The sequence below is a fragment of the Hyposmocoma kahamanoa genome, unplaced genomic scaffold (assembly GCF_003589595.1).
Source record: "Hyposmocoma kahamanoa isolate Upper Pololo Valley unplaced genomic scaffold, ASM358959v1 65, whole genome shotgun sequence".
Classification (NCBI taxonomy): Eukaryota; Metazoa; Arthropoda; class Insecta; order Lepidoptera; family Cosmopterigidae; genus Hyposmocoma; species Hyposmocoma kahamanoa.
Window position 1 is genome coordinate 11,384,551 of NW_020653853.1, and position 17,722 is coordinate 11,402,272.

Here is a 17,722-nt window from a genome sequence, read left to right on the forward strand (position 1 = left end):
TATTATTAATAGCCATGTCTTGGGTCGTAATGTCTCTTCCACGTTCTTCCACCACAACAGTTTCATAATTATTATTAATCGTATTAGCCATGTCTTGGGTTGTAATGTCTCTTCCACGTTCTTCCACCACAAAAGTTTCATAATTATTATTTATCGTGTTAGACCTATCTTGGCTCGTACTGGCGCTTCCATGCTCTTCCACCACAATAGTTTCCAAGTGACTAACTTCATTAGACCTATTTTGGCTTGTAATTATTGTGCTTGATTCCAACGCACGCCTTGGAAATTTGTTTCTCAATAGTTTTGCTTCGTATTTTTGTACTATCGCAAACATTTCTGATTTAGCATCAAATAAATCGCAAGGGTGCAATTCTTTTAATGTCGGAGCAAGAGATGCCAAAAATATGTCAACAGGATGCTCATTTTGGCGAATTAAATAATCCATAACTTCTGATGAAGCTGTTCTTACAGAATCGTTTTTATTCTCCTTGCGTCCTCTGGATCCACGACTTCTTGATGATAATGATGATCCATATTGATTCGTTAAGGAAGCATGAGAATGTTGAGAAGCACTTGATGGAGTCGGCGAATATGATAGCGAATCAATAGGAAGGGATTCAGAAGCGGGCGATATTGCTTGAGTCGGCAATGAAAATGCTGAAATATTAGATTCATCGTTTTGTGGTGTAACATCTTCATCATTGACATTTTCAATGTTATTTCTGTCGTCAAAAAATTTTACCAAAAAACTTAGTTGCCCATGATATTTATATGGCTTTGTTGACTTGCGACCTTGACCACTTTTAGTAACATTCTTTTTAATACTCTTTCTAAAGTTGTCCCGTATGTTCGACCATCTTGATTTACATATTAGACCTGAAACAAAAACACCCTTTTAATAGGTACAAACATACCACAATAATTTTAAATACTTAACACAATTTATTTAACTAAAAAAAACTATCCTTTAAATTTATTATATTTCGTTTATTAACCTATATGTATTTCTTTTTTTTCAGATTTTTGGCAACAGGGGACTCATTTAAAACAATATCATTCAGTTTCCGTTTAGGGCACACCACAGTACATGAAATTGTTAATGAAACCTGCAAAACAATAGTGGAGACTTTGATGGAAGAAATGTTACCAAGACCAACACAGGAGATGTGGCTATCCATTGCTAATGAATTTTATACTAACTGGAATTTTCCTAATTGTTTGGAAGCATTAGATGGAAAACACGTTACTATACAGGCTCCTGCCAATAGCGGGTCCATGTTCTTTAACTACAAGAAAACCTTTTCAATCGTCTTGTTAGCACTTGTAGATGCTCGTTACAATTTTATTGCTGTCAGTGTGGGTTCATATGGTAAGAACAGTGATGGTGGCATATTTGCAAAAAGCAATTTAGGCAAGGGATTAGAACGAGGTACTTTATCTGTACCACCAGATTCACCATTACCAGGCACAGATACACCAACTCACTATGTAATTCTCACAGATGAGGCATTCCCATTAAAACCCTATTTGATGCGACCCTATCCAGGATGAAATTTGGATGTATCTAAAAAGATATTTAATTATCGTTTATCACGAGGCAGAAGAGTCGTTGAGAATGCCTTTGGGTTACTGGCTCAAAAATTTCGGATATATTTTAGACCAATTCAAGCTAAGCCAGAAAACGTAGACTATTTGATACTATCAACACTAATCCTACATAATTTTATAAAGAAACATGTCAATGATACATATTCTCATGGAACAAGAAATGTACAAGTGGCAAATCTAAGTGGAGATATATTTCGCCATCTCCCTTTACAAGGTGCAAGAAGTGCCACAAACGAAGCTTTCAAGACCAGAGAATTATTTAAAAACTACTTAAACGCTGAATCTGGATGGCTAGATGGTCAAGAGACGAGAATATAAATAAATTACTATTGATTATTATAATAATATTAAATATGACTATTACTTAATACTTTGTACCTAGCTGCCTAGTAGGACCTGTTTACTTGATTCATTTTATTTTTTGTAAAGAGACAGTTTACTTTCTCATTTATAATATTACTTAAGGATAAATAAATAACGTACAGAATACATATTTTTCTTTTCATTTCCAGTCCAATTAAGTAAGTATTTACGTGATTGTGTAAATAACTTTTTCAACACATTTGCTCGAAAAATGTATTTACAAAGCCTGTATACATTGTTCGAAAGTTAAAAATTACGCACCATACAACGGAACGTGCGGTAAAATAGGTAGGTACTCTCACATAAGTACCTATTTTACGGCATATCCCGTTGTATAGCACCATGCGTTTTCTCTACGGTTTTTTTTTAATTTCCATAAAAAAAATATAAGAATTCCACCAAAGAGTTTCACATTATGAGAATAAACAACCTGACTGATCGAACCTCCTTGGAAGCGCTTTTGCTCAATACGTTGTCTCACTTTAATACTAAAGAGTAAATGAGACGAAAGATGTAGTTCTAATTTTCACCACGTGCATGTGGCGCCATTTGCAAATTCGCGCCATTTTCATATTAGTAACTTCAAAAATTATTACATACTGTACTGTTTTCTCGCAAATGTGTTGAAAAACATCGTATGACACACGTGCAGAAATTGGTATTTACAAACTGGAGACTATGGTAAGCCCTCGACTTCGTCTCGGGCTTACATTCGTCTACTCGTTTGTAAAAACCAACTTACCGCACTAGTATCATAAATAACTATTCTAACTATATTAAAAAACAAAAACCAGTATCTAGCTACGTAAATAAAATAGGTAAATACTTACCGCTTACGCCCAATTCTAGCCCAATATTATTCCATATTGTTGTTTCAAAATTATTGTCCATGTATTTTCTATGTGAAAGGTCATAAATTGCAGGGTTTACACGGACCAATTCAATCAACTTTTCGTCGTCCATCTTGAAACACTGCAACAGTCTCAGGCAAAATATTGTCCGCTACAAATTCACGTCGGATCACGGACAACGTCGGCGCAGCACTGACACCACTGAACGTCACTGTCACTGACGAGTACGGATAGCGTCGTACAAAATGTATGCTACAATATGAAATTTCACTGACACTGATCGTTACGTTACGGATCGGCACGTGTCGGCACTGTTGTGTGCGGATAGGCCTAAAGCTCACATTCAATAACGTCTTTTAATTTTATCTTTTATAATTTGCATACTTGACGTAAGACTTTTTTCTTAGAGCATATCATTACATTTTCCAAAATATATAGCGGACTGTACCAACGGGATTCGGGTGCTATTGAAGAGTGACCAAGACCAAAAAAAAGTGTACTTACAGTTTATATGTACATATAATCAGCAATGTACAGCTACGAACATGGTATATTATACAAGGTATTACATATTTATTTAGCTTCCGTTCATAGTAATTCATAGCCTTAGGTCATACATACAACCACGTGAATATAAGTACATACTTATTTTCACGAGCCCTTCTGGTTCCTGTATTTTCTAGAAACGGGTATTTTACATTAATTACTAGTATAATTACATAATGCAATTTAGTATTTCGATTTCAAGTAAACAGAGAAAGAAGAAGATAATATAATTTACTATACCCTAACGTTTTATTCTATAGCTTAATAAATATATAATTGATCTTGTTTGTAGACTCTTTGCTTGGTTTGTAGGTTCTTGACTTGGTTGGTTAGGTAAGTATTGAAGGGGTGAACGTAAACATTTACACCGTAATTTATTAATGAATCTCCCTAAACGTAATACCCTACGCAGTTCGTTTACTTAATCCTTTATTTGATAGAAATTTCCTAAAGTGGCCCTAAGTTTTCTGCAAAGTCCCTCAATATGCAATACCAGTTGAAAGTATGTATCAAACCATAATTCCGAACACTTATAATTCTTGACATATTTCAATGGTTCACATTATAACTAGCTTTGACAGTGTGTAAGCATTCGTGGATGTGTCCAATAACAAAAGTTTGGTTTTTTCTAACTTTATTATTATGCTGTTGTTATGCGCCCATTTTGTGATATTTTCCAAATCATTTTGTATTTTATTACGAGCTCCGTTCAGGGGCCCAAGTCTATTAATTTTAAATCATCTCAGTTGTGTGTAGATTGACTGTCAATGGCAGGATTTTGTGCGTTTGATATTCACCTAAAAGTTAAGAGTACTGGCTTGTCACTTGCTAGCCACTGAGCTACTTACCCTTCAACTGGCATTGCAATAGCAACAGTACAGCTCCTTATGAAAGAGTTCGTTCAAGGAAGTACTGCCACCTTAACTATTTCTGCTGCCAAGCAGTAATATCAGCATTACTGTTCTTCCGGTTTTGAAGGGTAAGGGTGCTGATCAAATTACAGGCACATGAGACTTGTCAAGTTTTGTCTCAGGGTGACGGGCGCAGTGGCAGTGCCCAGCTTTGCGAATTAAAGGCATGTATACGACGACTTGTTCGTCCCGTCACTTGATATTATTATTTTTATTTGTATTCTGCTCTTTACTGGCAAGTCGATGGCGTAGTCTACACATTGTTTGACGTTACTTTCGATGATGTGTTCGATGGCTTTAATTTGAAGACTAAATTGCTCATGAAACGAGGTAAAAATTAAAATATGCGTAGTAATTTCCATGGTAGTTTTAGTAAGGCAAAATCGATTTTTAGCGACTGAATAAAATAATGATACTCTGTTGAGACTCGACTGCCATTGCAGCTAGATTTAGCAGAATAACAAATATTTGCATAATTGCAATATCTAATCTCAGTGAAGTCGCAATGGAATAATAATGACCAATGGTTTCAAGAAAATTATCAGACACAGATCTTTAGCACACATATACACCTTGCAGTGCTGTATTACATTGTGTAAGACGGGATTCAATGGAATGGTATAGTTGAAGAAATATTATTTGCACCGATGAATGTTATCTCTTGGAACGGCTTATCCTTTCTATTACAATACAGTAATAAAACCATTACACTCATTTTACTCAAAGCGTGCATGGACTTAATCTTGGTCCATCATACGAGTTATGGATGCAATAAATGCTTTTTCTGAATTCTAGTTTTGAATTATTTTTTTACTCATTGGGTCTTTGTTTTTAACTGTTATGTACTTCGTTAAATACTCACTGCCGACTCTTTTCTTACTAATTCAACAAAGTTAGTTTCGCATAAAGATTATCAAATTTAGAATTAAGTGCCAATGTGCGTAAAAGTGTTTAAACTAATTGTTTGCACTATACAGATGACACGTGCGTCACCTAGAGTGCTCACCCTTTTGTCCTATTGTATTCTCCACATGAAGCGATAAGACGAATTGGTGCAAATAATATTTCGCCAACTATACCTCTCTCTCAGAACTCTAACATCGTCATTACACATGTACATTTTGATAACACACGTCCAAAATGGTTTAGGTCATAGTCCGCCATGTTAGTCCAATGCAGGTTGAGGACTCACAAACTATGCAAGGATTATGAAACTTCTTCGACATACTACGACTACCTCTAATATTAGAAATAACCATTCTCCGATTGCACTACCACCGCTCAAACAATAAGTGAGTTTGCGTGTTGTTCAAAAGATTTTAATTGTTCCAGTTAGGATGGTACTTTGGCTTTGGCCTAATACCCTCTGAAGAAGAAATACAATTTAGCCAAGTTGATTGGAGTTGGAGTGATAGTAAACTTTTGAACGGTTCCACAAATTGAGCTACAATATGCTTAAAATTTACTAATAATAAAGTGATTTACTGAATTTTTATGATAGTACTTTGAAGTATACGTATCAACTACTTTCCACAAGTTTTTATATAAAATATCCAAGAAATCATCACAGCTGTAATTAGCATATATCTCCCAAGGAACTTGAGATAGCGCTCGTATAATAAGTCAAAATCTGTCTTGCGGAAGTTATACTCAACAGACTTATTTGCTCTCGAAGATGAAAGTTTAAAATACCTTATGGGGAATATTATTTCCAAAGGAGGGTGATGTTCATCACAGCGATACAAACCTTGAAATTTAGCAACATTGTCTAGTTAAAAATAATATGCGTGCAACGTAAAAATTGGAAATGTCACAGTATCCAACTTATGAGAAATGGACTTTATGTAGAACGTTGTAACAATCTCAATTCAGACAATTTTTACAAAATGTTACCTTCTTTCACAATCTATTGATAAAACCGTCGACAATAACTATACGACTATTTCAAATTTTACACAAATATCCTCCGTCTTCAAGAAAGACAGACTCTTCGATACTCCCTCTGAGTCAACGAACAAATTTTCTATATACTCTCCCTCCATGATGTTTATGAAACTAACACCTAACGGACACTGGCAAAATTAAGACCATAAATTAGTCTCACAAGCCATTTATTAAGAAAAAAAAGACAGACTATACTATCCAAATACATACTGAATACCTAAAACTTATTACGGAATTATTAATTTCTGAAACGTTTTAAACGCATTACATTTAAAACGTTTCAGAAATTAATAATTCCGTTCATACTTTCGTCTAGCTCGATAGTGGATACACTAGCTCTGTTTTGCGTGTATTCTATTGAATACGTAAATACATTTTACATTTATGCATTCAATAGAGGCACGCAATTATCGATAAAATAGAATCGCTATTTCGGCCGTAAATTACTAAACAAAAAGCTGTAGGTACTTATTTAAGTTTAATTATTTTTAAATAAATAAATCGTAATATCAAGGTTACCATGTTTTACTACCATAATATTAAATTATTTTTGTTACATTACTCCACCAGCTTGTGTATTAATAAAAATTGCCGTAACGCCATCTGTGGGAAATTTATTACAGCAAAAAAAGTCGTTAATAACCTAAAACAAAGATCTGCAACAATCGTTGCGTAGCTCAGTTAGGACAGAGCGTCAGGCACGGTATGCGGAAGGCGTTGGTTCCAATCCAGCCGGATCGAAGGAATATTTGTTAGTGTTCTATTTTTGTATTAATAATTATAAATAAATCGTATTTATAGTACTTGTAATACTAAAACAAAATTCTTTATAAACGGATTTGCAACGATGCTAAAATACAAAATAAATAAATATAGGTACTTTATGGTTAATAAATTTGACCAAATTCCGCTGTCACGATTCTGTTTTTCCAATACAATCAAATCATTCTTATTATAAATCGAGTCTATCAGCATTAAAAAAAACTGATCAATTTTATTCATTTGTATGAAAAATCGTTTTATTAAATTTCACCGACTTTTGCTGTCCCGTTTTTCAAATCGTCCCGAAATCATCCTTAGCGACAGTACCTCTCAAATATTTGCGATTTAAAGCTCTAAGTGGTACTGCAGGCATAACAGGCGTGCGATTTTGTTCTTCCCGTCACTTGGTGTCATAAAAGAAAACTATTTATACCGACGATATCTATGTACTAGCGTACTAGATGCGGCGTTCCATACACACGCTATGTTTCACATATGTACTGTGAAGATACAACACTTCAACATACACAACAACATTTTCGCAAGAAAAAGTACATAACATAACATCAATAATTTCAACAACTCGACTGTATGTTTTTTACTTAATTTGTTTTTCTTTTTAGTAATATATAATTAATTATAAATAGTAAGCGCAAGGTCCCTACAAAGGAAAATTAAATGTATTGTGCAACTAATAGCGAGTTTGCCAGGGGTTTTGTTAATTCCCCAACTATGAATAAATAACATAGGTAAACACTGAATATTATCTGCCTGCCTAGCTCTTTCTCAATAGGTATAGACTGACACGTCTGTCCACGGTACTACGGTACTGATACTCTTTGACAAAATTCGACACTAAAACAAAACACTCACTATTCTTACTAACTACTATAATTGTAAGTCAATGTTTGGAACATGTAGTTGCTGTGAATGTTCTTATCTATGGATTGAAGTCATTGACTTACAAAATTGAAGTCGTTGATTTATACACTTTCTGTCAATACTAGTCCTGAGACAGAACGATTTGCAAGTTTCAAATATGGCGCACTGTAACCTACCATCAGCGATACTGTAAATGCTCCCCGATTTTGCTAAGTTACAGATATTTTATCTCACACTACTATCTAGGTCGTGGTGCTAAAATTTAGGTGTAATGTAGGTATTTTATATTATTTATTTATTCGTTGAAACAAATAAATTATTTATTACTATGAATAGAATAACATTTTCAAATTAAATAGAACTAGTTCGTTTCGTGGCTTAGTTGGCAGAGCGTCGGGCACTATTTGCTAGGAGACGTCGGTTCGAATCCCGCCGGAACGAATGATTTTTTTCGAAGTATTCAATCTATGTATTAATAATTAAAACAAAGTAGTGAAGTAGTTTCACAAAAATAATTGAATATCAATTCAATAAACATTTAACTACAATTAATAGCGACATCGCTAGCCAGGGCTGGTAGCTGTAAAGGTATCTAACTTGTTTGATGAAATATTTTCATAGGTTTCTCATAGATGGCGCTAAGGCTAAAAAGTAGTTGAAAACCAAATACAAAGATTCAACAAACAACAAGCACATAGAAAATTTCATGAGGTCCGCTGGTTCGTTCCGTAGCTTAGTTGGCATAGCGTCTGGCACGGTTTGCTAGGAAACGTCGATTCGAATCCGGCCGCATCGAGGGAATTTTTTTAAGTGTTCGATCTTTGTATTAATAATTATAACAAACTAGTGGAGTAATTTCACAAAAATAGTTAAATATCAATTTAATAAATGTTTCACTAAATAGAATTTAAATCTTTGTTGCCTTGATAGTTCTAAATATTAACAACAACATTTTTTCTTTAAAATAAGTTTTTTTAGTAAATTTGACGACCTTCATGATCGACTCGATCGCTTGCACACCTGTTTTCATGGTATCGCCATCTCTAAGGTCTTGGGTTCGATCCTCGGCTGGATCAATGTAGAAAAAACTAACATCTCTAACTTTCCTATATTGTCTGGGGTCTAGCGGTTTGTGGCACCGACGTTGTTTCCGATTTCCATAACACAAGTACTTTAGTCAAATACTTATTGAGTTCTTAGGTTTTCGTGATTGTTACACATAGGAAATGAAACTATTTTTCCGGATTTAAATCGCATATATTTGTTTTTTCAAACAAACGGACGTTTCGGGCCCTTTACAGGTCCCATGGTCACGGTTGACTCAGGTCGTACAGTCTTTCAGAGTGGCGAGGGCGTATCGCATCGTGTCTTACGTGGCAGCGTGCGTCCTCGCGGGAAACCCCCATGGGACCTAGAGGCGGTCTTAAAGGCCGTATACACCCATAGGGCTGACGCCAGGAGGGAAAGGGCAGACCTGTACCCCGAAGACGTTCACAGGTGGAGACTGAACGCGAGGCGGGAGCTATTCCGAAAATGGCAAACACGGCTGGAGGACCCGACTGCTGGCGTCCGTACGGTAGAGGCAGTGCGGCCAATACTTAAGGAATGGGTGGAGGAGCGGAAGGGGCCGCTCACCTGTCGACTGGTACAGGTGCTCTCGGGGCATGGATGCTTCGGGAGACCTGTACAAGATCGCTGGGAGAGAGCCGACCCCTGTCTGCCATCAGTGTGGCTGCGCCAAAGATACGGCGCAGCACACGTTGGCGGAATGCCCAGAGTGGACAGAGGAGCGGGCGGCAATGGTCGCCGTGGTGGGACACGATCTCTCATTACCGGCAGTAGTCAAGTCTATGGTCGGAAGCGAGAGGTCGTGGGAGGCGGTGAGCTCCTTCTGTGAGGTTGTAATAACACGGAAGGAGACGGCGGAGCGGATTAGAGAGGATGACGTCCTCGCTAATCCCCGCCGGCAGAAGAGGACAGGGCAGAGGCGCCGCGCGGAAATGCGCCTTTTCCCGCCGTAATGGGACTCGAGTGACGAGTCAGGGATTACTCGTCGCCCGAAACATTCAGTTCCAAGAGGGTAGAGCGACTTCCACGTGTTCCAGGAAGCCGCCCCCAGGTGCACCAGTGGTAAGGGCCACTTGAGAGGGTTCGCGCGCCAAACTAAGGCCGCGAACGTCTGCTCTTTGGGGGTCGTGGGTAAAAGGTAACCGGTACCATAACCCCCACTAAGCGGCTGGTTGGAACACCCCGAAGTTTTAGTGGGTAGGCTTCCTTTCTGGAAAAGAGACCCACATATCCCCGCGTCTCCCCGGGCGCAGTGGTATGCGTAACGCATTTCTCCGGGTAAAAAAAAAAGGTGGTACAGTCTTCAGCCAGTTATGTCTAATATTGATGCAAACCACCCTATTTTTTCACTATAGTTACAATAGTTATCAATTAAATACCTTATTTTTAATTTTACAAAGAAACATTCTAATTTGCGCTACATTCAGTTTTACAAATTATTTTATTGAATGAATTTTTATTAAGTTCAAATTATTATTAATTAATAATATAAATTATAATAAACTAAAACATATTATTTAGTACTGCAGTCTTATGTCTATTTGGGATTTTTCATTAGAGGAAATACTGGATCCCAAACAGGTGGTACGGAGAAACCATCTTCCCTGTTGAAATTAGGATGTTTTTTAATTTCAATGGCCTCTCGCAGCATCCTGGGCAGATAACGATGATGTCAAACACCGTCGCGTAAACAAGTCTGCGAGCACGTCATGGATAAACCTACACACTAGGCCAAGGATGCAGCCAATATAATCTCGATTCAAATACTTGTAGCGGTATTTCAACAGACTGTGAATACCCTAACAATAAACTTCTCCAGCGCATTCGAGCCTGGATTCTCAATGCTCCAAACTCAGTAAGTAGTACACTAGAATAATAGAACCAGAAGAAGCATTGTTACATCGCTATCTTTTATTGTTATGTTTCTTTTTTGGCTCCACAAAAGCATAGTCAGGTACAGTTTATTTAAGAGAATTGAAGGGCACCAGCTAACAACGTAAAATATCTGAGTCACGAAACCGTTATTACACCGTCTTTTGTATTTTTATACAAAAAGATGGTAGAATAAAGACTCATAAAATTATTATGCAAAATTGCTTTAATAACATGAAAGTCATAAAAATAATACGAACTTATAATTCATTTCTTATTTTTTGTTTAATAGCAGTACAGCTCCTTGTGAAAGAGTTCGTCCAGGAAAGTACTGCCACCTTACCTATTTCTGCCGCCAAGCAGTAATATGAGCATTTTGAAGGGTAAGGATGCTGGTGAAATTACAGGCACTGGGACATAACTATCTGACGATTTATGTCTGAAAGTGACGGGCACAGTGTCAGTGCCCCTCATATCTTTACGATATAAAGCCCTGAACGCAATTGTTATACATAGACAGGCGTGTCAATAACCACCAGACACACGACTTGTTTATCCCGTCACTTGGTATCTCCATTTAAGCATAAAAAGTGTTTGAATAATTTTATTCGTATACAATCTTTAAATCTCTCTCGTGAAAACGTCACTTTTGGTGATATTGCTTTATTACACCAAAGATGCGGAATAAATCATACTCAATTACGGAACGTCTCGTTTATATTTAATGTAATCTGTCGAACATTGATACAACAATGCCATTGTTCGGTGTTGCCTTCATTGTCTAAATCCGAGCTTATCTACTCTAGTTGATTTTAGCCCCTTTGTCGATGGATATACGTACTATTTTGTTTGAATAAATAAACCAAAAATAATCTCATTAATTAAGCATCAAATCACAAGTCGCGAATGTCAATTTAGGTCGTGAACACGTGTGACATCATTAATCATGACGAAATGAAGTGAATATTCATGTTCAACTTTCTTAAAGATGTTGTCTTGTCTGTTGGAAAATTATTAATTACTAAAATCTTTGGAAATGAAACTATTTTCAGGGTCTATTCTCTATCCTTTACTAAAATGAAGTATGTAGACTTTAATTTAATAAAATTCGGGCCTTTTGGGCGTTGGTTTATTTAAAAAAACAAATGTAATTTACATTTTGGAGCTAGTTGTCACTTCAAACGTGGTGTAACGAAGGTCGATTTGTTGTTTACGTGATGTGCTTTGCAAAGGGATAATCATAACTAATATTGTTACGTGTTATTTTCTAATTATTAGAGAAACGATTTACTAAGATACCTACGAATCACATTACTTGTCATGGTTACTTTGTTTAAATATATCACGTCAATGTGACGGTTCAAATTGAGTATGGTCGCAAAGGAGGTGGTACTAGTGTCGTTTGAATGTGTTCAGTTTAATTAGTCATCTAATTTGGTCTTATGACATGATGACCGTTGGCAGGTTTGCCATAATTTGAAAATAATGAGTGAAGTGAATGGTAATTTTTTATAAAAAGAGCGCGGTATTGACAAGATGGGTTATTCGCCTGAGTTACTAGGAAAGTGAACAAGCGCGACCGTTCTCTTTGAAGTTGGCGCGTTACATTTGAAATGCCTGATCCATCTTTCGAAGTAATTACTGTAAAAACTGGATACGATATGAACGAATTAATTGTAATCAACTGACCTTATTATTTCATTGACAACAAATAGTGAATAGGTTCATTATCAAATAATTCCTGACAAAATCAGTGATGAGTAGTATTTTGCTAATGAACGTTCAGGAATGTACGTAGAGTCCGCCATAGGGATTTGAACGGTATACGCTCAATTGAGAAACAAACGTTCTCCACTAGGTTGCCATCGTAATAGAGTTCTGAACGGAACACCGCATTCTATATAAAATAGTGTAATTTTACCAAAAATATATATCCTTCCACTTACAAAAACGTTAAGTATGAGGAAAAAGATTCTGATAAGTGGTGTAAAGTTGACAAACATAAGTCATAATGTTACACATGGGTAGCCAAGTAAAAATTTGAAAACTTTGAAAAGAGTATTAGAGCATGAGCAATTTACCACTTCAACTTTTCGCATTTTGGCTTTGAATTTGTCGATTTTTTTTTTCATATGTTATTATAAATTTATTTTAAGGCTGTTTTTATTACATTATGTTCCATTATTTTAATTGTGACTGTTGCGAGTACTTGTTCACAATTGTAATTTATTGTGATGTTAATATTGTATGCCCATTTGCATACAAAGTGGACTTATTCCTTAAGATTTATTCAAGACTTACTCAAAATCATCATATCTCAAGCGGTGAGCACGAGAATCAACATAAAAAAAATTAGACAAATGAAAAAAAAATATATATATTCCCTCTCCAAATACCCAATAACACCGAGCGCTTTTGCTTGAATTTTTACCCCCGTGGCCCAACGAGTTGCACCTTGGGCCCTAGATGAGGAGGTTGCGCCTACGATTTCCAGTAGCACCAATTTTGGATATAAACTTTTCTAAATTGATTATAGTGTAAAAGTTCTGAAAAGTGCCCCACAGCAAATTCCGTTGATCTGGTACTCATACAGTAAGGTAAGTGTGAAATTCTAGAGACATAAGACTTGTCAACTTATATCCCAAGGTAACAGGCGCAATGGCAGTACCCATCAGATCTGATTGTGACTTAAGCACTCAGTGGCACTGCAACCGATATGGATAGGCGTGTCGCTTGTTATCGTAAAAAATCCCTAGTTGAGACCAGGCAATTGGTTTTGCCTGTCATATTCATAACTAATCACATGAAATAGAGTTGAACGTTTTTGTTGAATCCCATATAATGTCTTCATGGTCTTTTTTTTTTCGCATCGTATTTCACTCTTTACCACTACAAAATTAAATTATAAAAATCCCGACTATTTTCGGTCGATCATTTTCCAAAAAGTTAAAACGTGAAAGGACTTAAAATTGTTCCATTGTATCAAATTTCTATAAACCCTGAAATGTATCAATTCTAAAAATAGTATTTTGTTTATAAATAGTATACAAATAGACTTTGAATTCAAATCTCAATAGAAGCTATTAACAACGCAATATGCCTCAGGCCAATAAATTTCAAATAGCCTATTGAAAACAACGAGATAAATGTAACTATAAATATAACTGGGTGACGAAATACTTTCATAGATTTCTCATAGATGGCGCTACGGCTAAAAAGTCGTTGAAAACCAAATACCAAGATCCGACAACAAGCACATAGAAAAATTCGTTAGATCCGCTGGTTCGTTCCGTGGCTTAGTTGGCATAGCGTCTGGCAAGGTTTGCTAGAAGACGTCGCTTCGAATCCGGCTGGATCGAAGGATTCTTTTCCAAGTGTTTCTTTTTCTTATTCCTTGTATTAACAATTATAACAAATTAGTGGAGTAATTTCACAAAAAATAATTAAATATCAATTCAATACAAATTTAACAACGAGATAAATAAAAAAAAATTGAGCTAAGCCTCACGACATTTTGGCTGCAATAAGTTGTGAAGTCTAGAGTGATTTTTCTTATGTGACACATTATTTTTATTAATATAGTAATTAAGTTATAGTTCAATGAAAGTCAAGGACAAAGTAAACGCCAGGTTTTCCTCTACATAAGATCTCACAACTTTTCACAACGAAAGAGTCGCGAATTTTGGCTTTATTTTGTAATATTAAGTTTATTAAATATCACGACATGTTATTACCATGATATCCAATTATTTTTTATGAAATTACTTCAGTACCTACTTTGTTATAATTATTAATAGAAAGATCGAAGACTTAGAAAAATTCCTTCGATCCGGCTGGCCTTGAGCATACTAAATATTTTTAATTGAATCTCACTTGTGTTTGTGTCTATAAGGAGTTCTCCTTTAATTTTCTTTCTAGTTTTATTTCTTTGCACGTGAGTGATTGGTTTACCCAAAGCCTCGCTCTCTCTGTCCGTGTTGATCCTTCCCAGGGCCTTACTTAGTAGGGGCGAACTGTGTAAATTATTTACTCACTAACTTAAAGGTAATTGGTGGTCGCCTAGCGAATTACCTACTAATTAAGACTTAAACAAGTGGGGTAAGAAAACAACGTGAGGAAAACTTCTTATCGTAGAAGTTTCAATGTTCCTTGAGGACAGGAAATTCATTGAAGTATCAAAACATATTGCGTCAAAATTTGGACTATGGTGTAGACCTTTGAGTATTTTTGCAAGATACTAAATGACGGCACGAACAAATCTGTACATAACAATTGCAGGGCCACGCAGAGCTTTCAATCACAAAGATCTTAGAGGCTCTGCTACTGCGCCCGTCACTGTGAGATATAAGTCCCATGTGCCTGTAATTTCACTAGCACCCGTATCCTCTAAAACCGAAATGCAGCAATGCACACATTACTGCTTGGCGGCAGAAATAAGTAAGGCGGCAGTACTACCCTGGACGTACTCATTTACAAAGAACTCTAGTAGCAACTAACTAGCCTGTAAGTATATGCGTCAATCCGGGGTTAAAGGTGTATAGTTCATTTGGGTTATCGTTTTAAAGTTAGTACTTGATACACATTTATTCTATTCATACGAATTAACTCCGTTTAAATTTCTCGCCATGAGTACATCTCTAAAAATTTGTGGAACATACTAAACGAAGTACATGGACGTGTAAAATCCACAATATACATATAGTATAATTATAAAAGTAATAAAAAACAATCCTTAATAATAAAAGATTTTGCTGACAAATTTTCGCCAACTTTTATAAATAATGTTAAAAACATTATACCATACTGTAACAAACTTATCCTAAATAAAAACTTGTACAAAAAACCTGCAAACATTTCAATTTGCTTTAGGAAGGCAACAATACACATTATTAAATTAAACTCTAAATACAAAAAAGGTCTGGAGCTTTTTGTATTTAGCTTTATAAGGGCTCTTATATATATATACCTGGGGTACAGACCTTATAAGAGCTATAGACATCAAATGACTATATTATAAAACAACGCTTACAATCTCTAAATTAATGAACGCTTCTGAAGAAAGGGATGATTCCCGACAGAGCTCAAAACTATTATTATACGACCAATACATAAAAAAGGCAGTAAAAAAAGGTGCGAAAATTATAGACCGGTCACGATTGTAGCCACGATAAAATAATAATAATAGACAAATTCATTTGTAATCAGATTCATACATTTTACCACGATAACCAAATCTTCTCCAATAAGCAATACGGGTTCCAAAAAAGCAAAAATACAACTCAGCTACATTCTGCGTTTACAGACATAATATACAAACATTTAGATAGTAGGAAGCATACACTCATAGTATTTATAGATTATAGCAAAGCTTTTGACCTTTATAACACGATATCTTACTCGTGTTATAAAGGTACCTTAGATGACTGCGGTATCACAAGTTCTTTGCCAAATTGGTGCAAGGACACTGTCTCCATAATCGTTCTACTATACCAAATTGGCGAATCTCAGTAATCAAGTGACGGTTACTGATGAGACAGCACAAGGTTCTGTACTAGGACCATTGCACTATTTGATCTACGTTAATAGTCTACCAAATCTGATTCAAAGTGCGAAATATTTCGATTTGCAGCCGACACCTGTCTTCTAACTACTGATACTAATAACAAATCCGCGCTTGAACTACTACAAAAGTCTACTTAAAGTCTTGTCCTAAATGCAAGCAAAACAGAACTTTTGTACATAAGTTCCTCTCAAAATAGATTACTGACGGATCTAAAGTTAACAGCTCACACGGAAAAACCCAACCTCCTTAATTAATGACTTACCAATTACTCTGAAACCAGAAACTAACCGCCAAAATATTTAAAAAAATGTAAAAGAATATTCTCTTGAAAAAATAAAATAAAATGAAATGGCAATTATCGTTATGATATAATTATATGTGTGCAAATAATATAATACATATCTATTATTTATTAATTGATTGACTTGTATAAATATTAAATAATATAAATAAAATATGGAAACTAACTCAATAGAAAAAGAACACACTATGTAATTTATTAACCGGTTTCATTCGCACAGTCGCATCCATATACAAGCTAACAATTTGTCTACTTATACACCCTTTCGTGCACCATCCTCACCATACCATACACACCATATACACGACCGAGCCGTTTACACACACAAACGTACATACGTACTACCCGAATAGACACAAGCGCAGCCAGATTACCGCCGACGAACTTATCAATGTACAGGAAAACGACATAGTTTATGTTACGTTGTATTAAAACATTTTTTGTGTGATTTTTATTTGTAATAAATGAAAAAAAAATACATTGATCCCTGAAAGAATCGTAAGCCCATATTCACAACTTTGGAGGAGACGTATTAATAGATTTTCAAGATATTGCAATGGAATTTGACAAATAAGCATTATTTTTCATGCTTTGTAAGTTTACTACTGAGCATAAGATACCTACACAAAAATAAAGTGATTTATGAAAAAAATTACCCATTTTTGTGGGTTACGATAGATTACGTAGGAGGAATATACTTCGTTTCAATCCCTTTTAAACAAAAAGTAAACAAACAAATCACTGATCCGACCATAGACAGTTTAATGATGGCCAATTTTACTGCCAATTACAAATCAATTAATTAATTGAATGAATCGATTTATTTAATTGAGTCATACTAGCGTCAGAGAACAAAAGTAAAGAGAACGGACACTCTCCGCCCCTCTCTGGCTTTAGATACTGCACCACGCCCCGCATATTGCCTGTCACATTGACTGAACGACAACAAGACTGCCGGCGTGCCGTTTTCACGCGAAGACGGCTTTGATATTTGAATATAATTTTCATTTATTCATAACGAAACTTGTACGTTAATATAAAACATCATTTT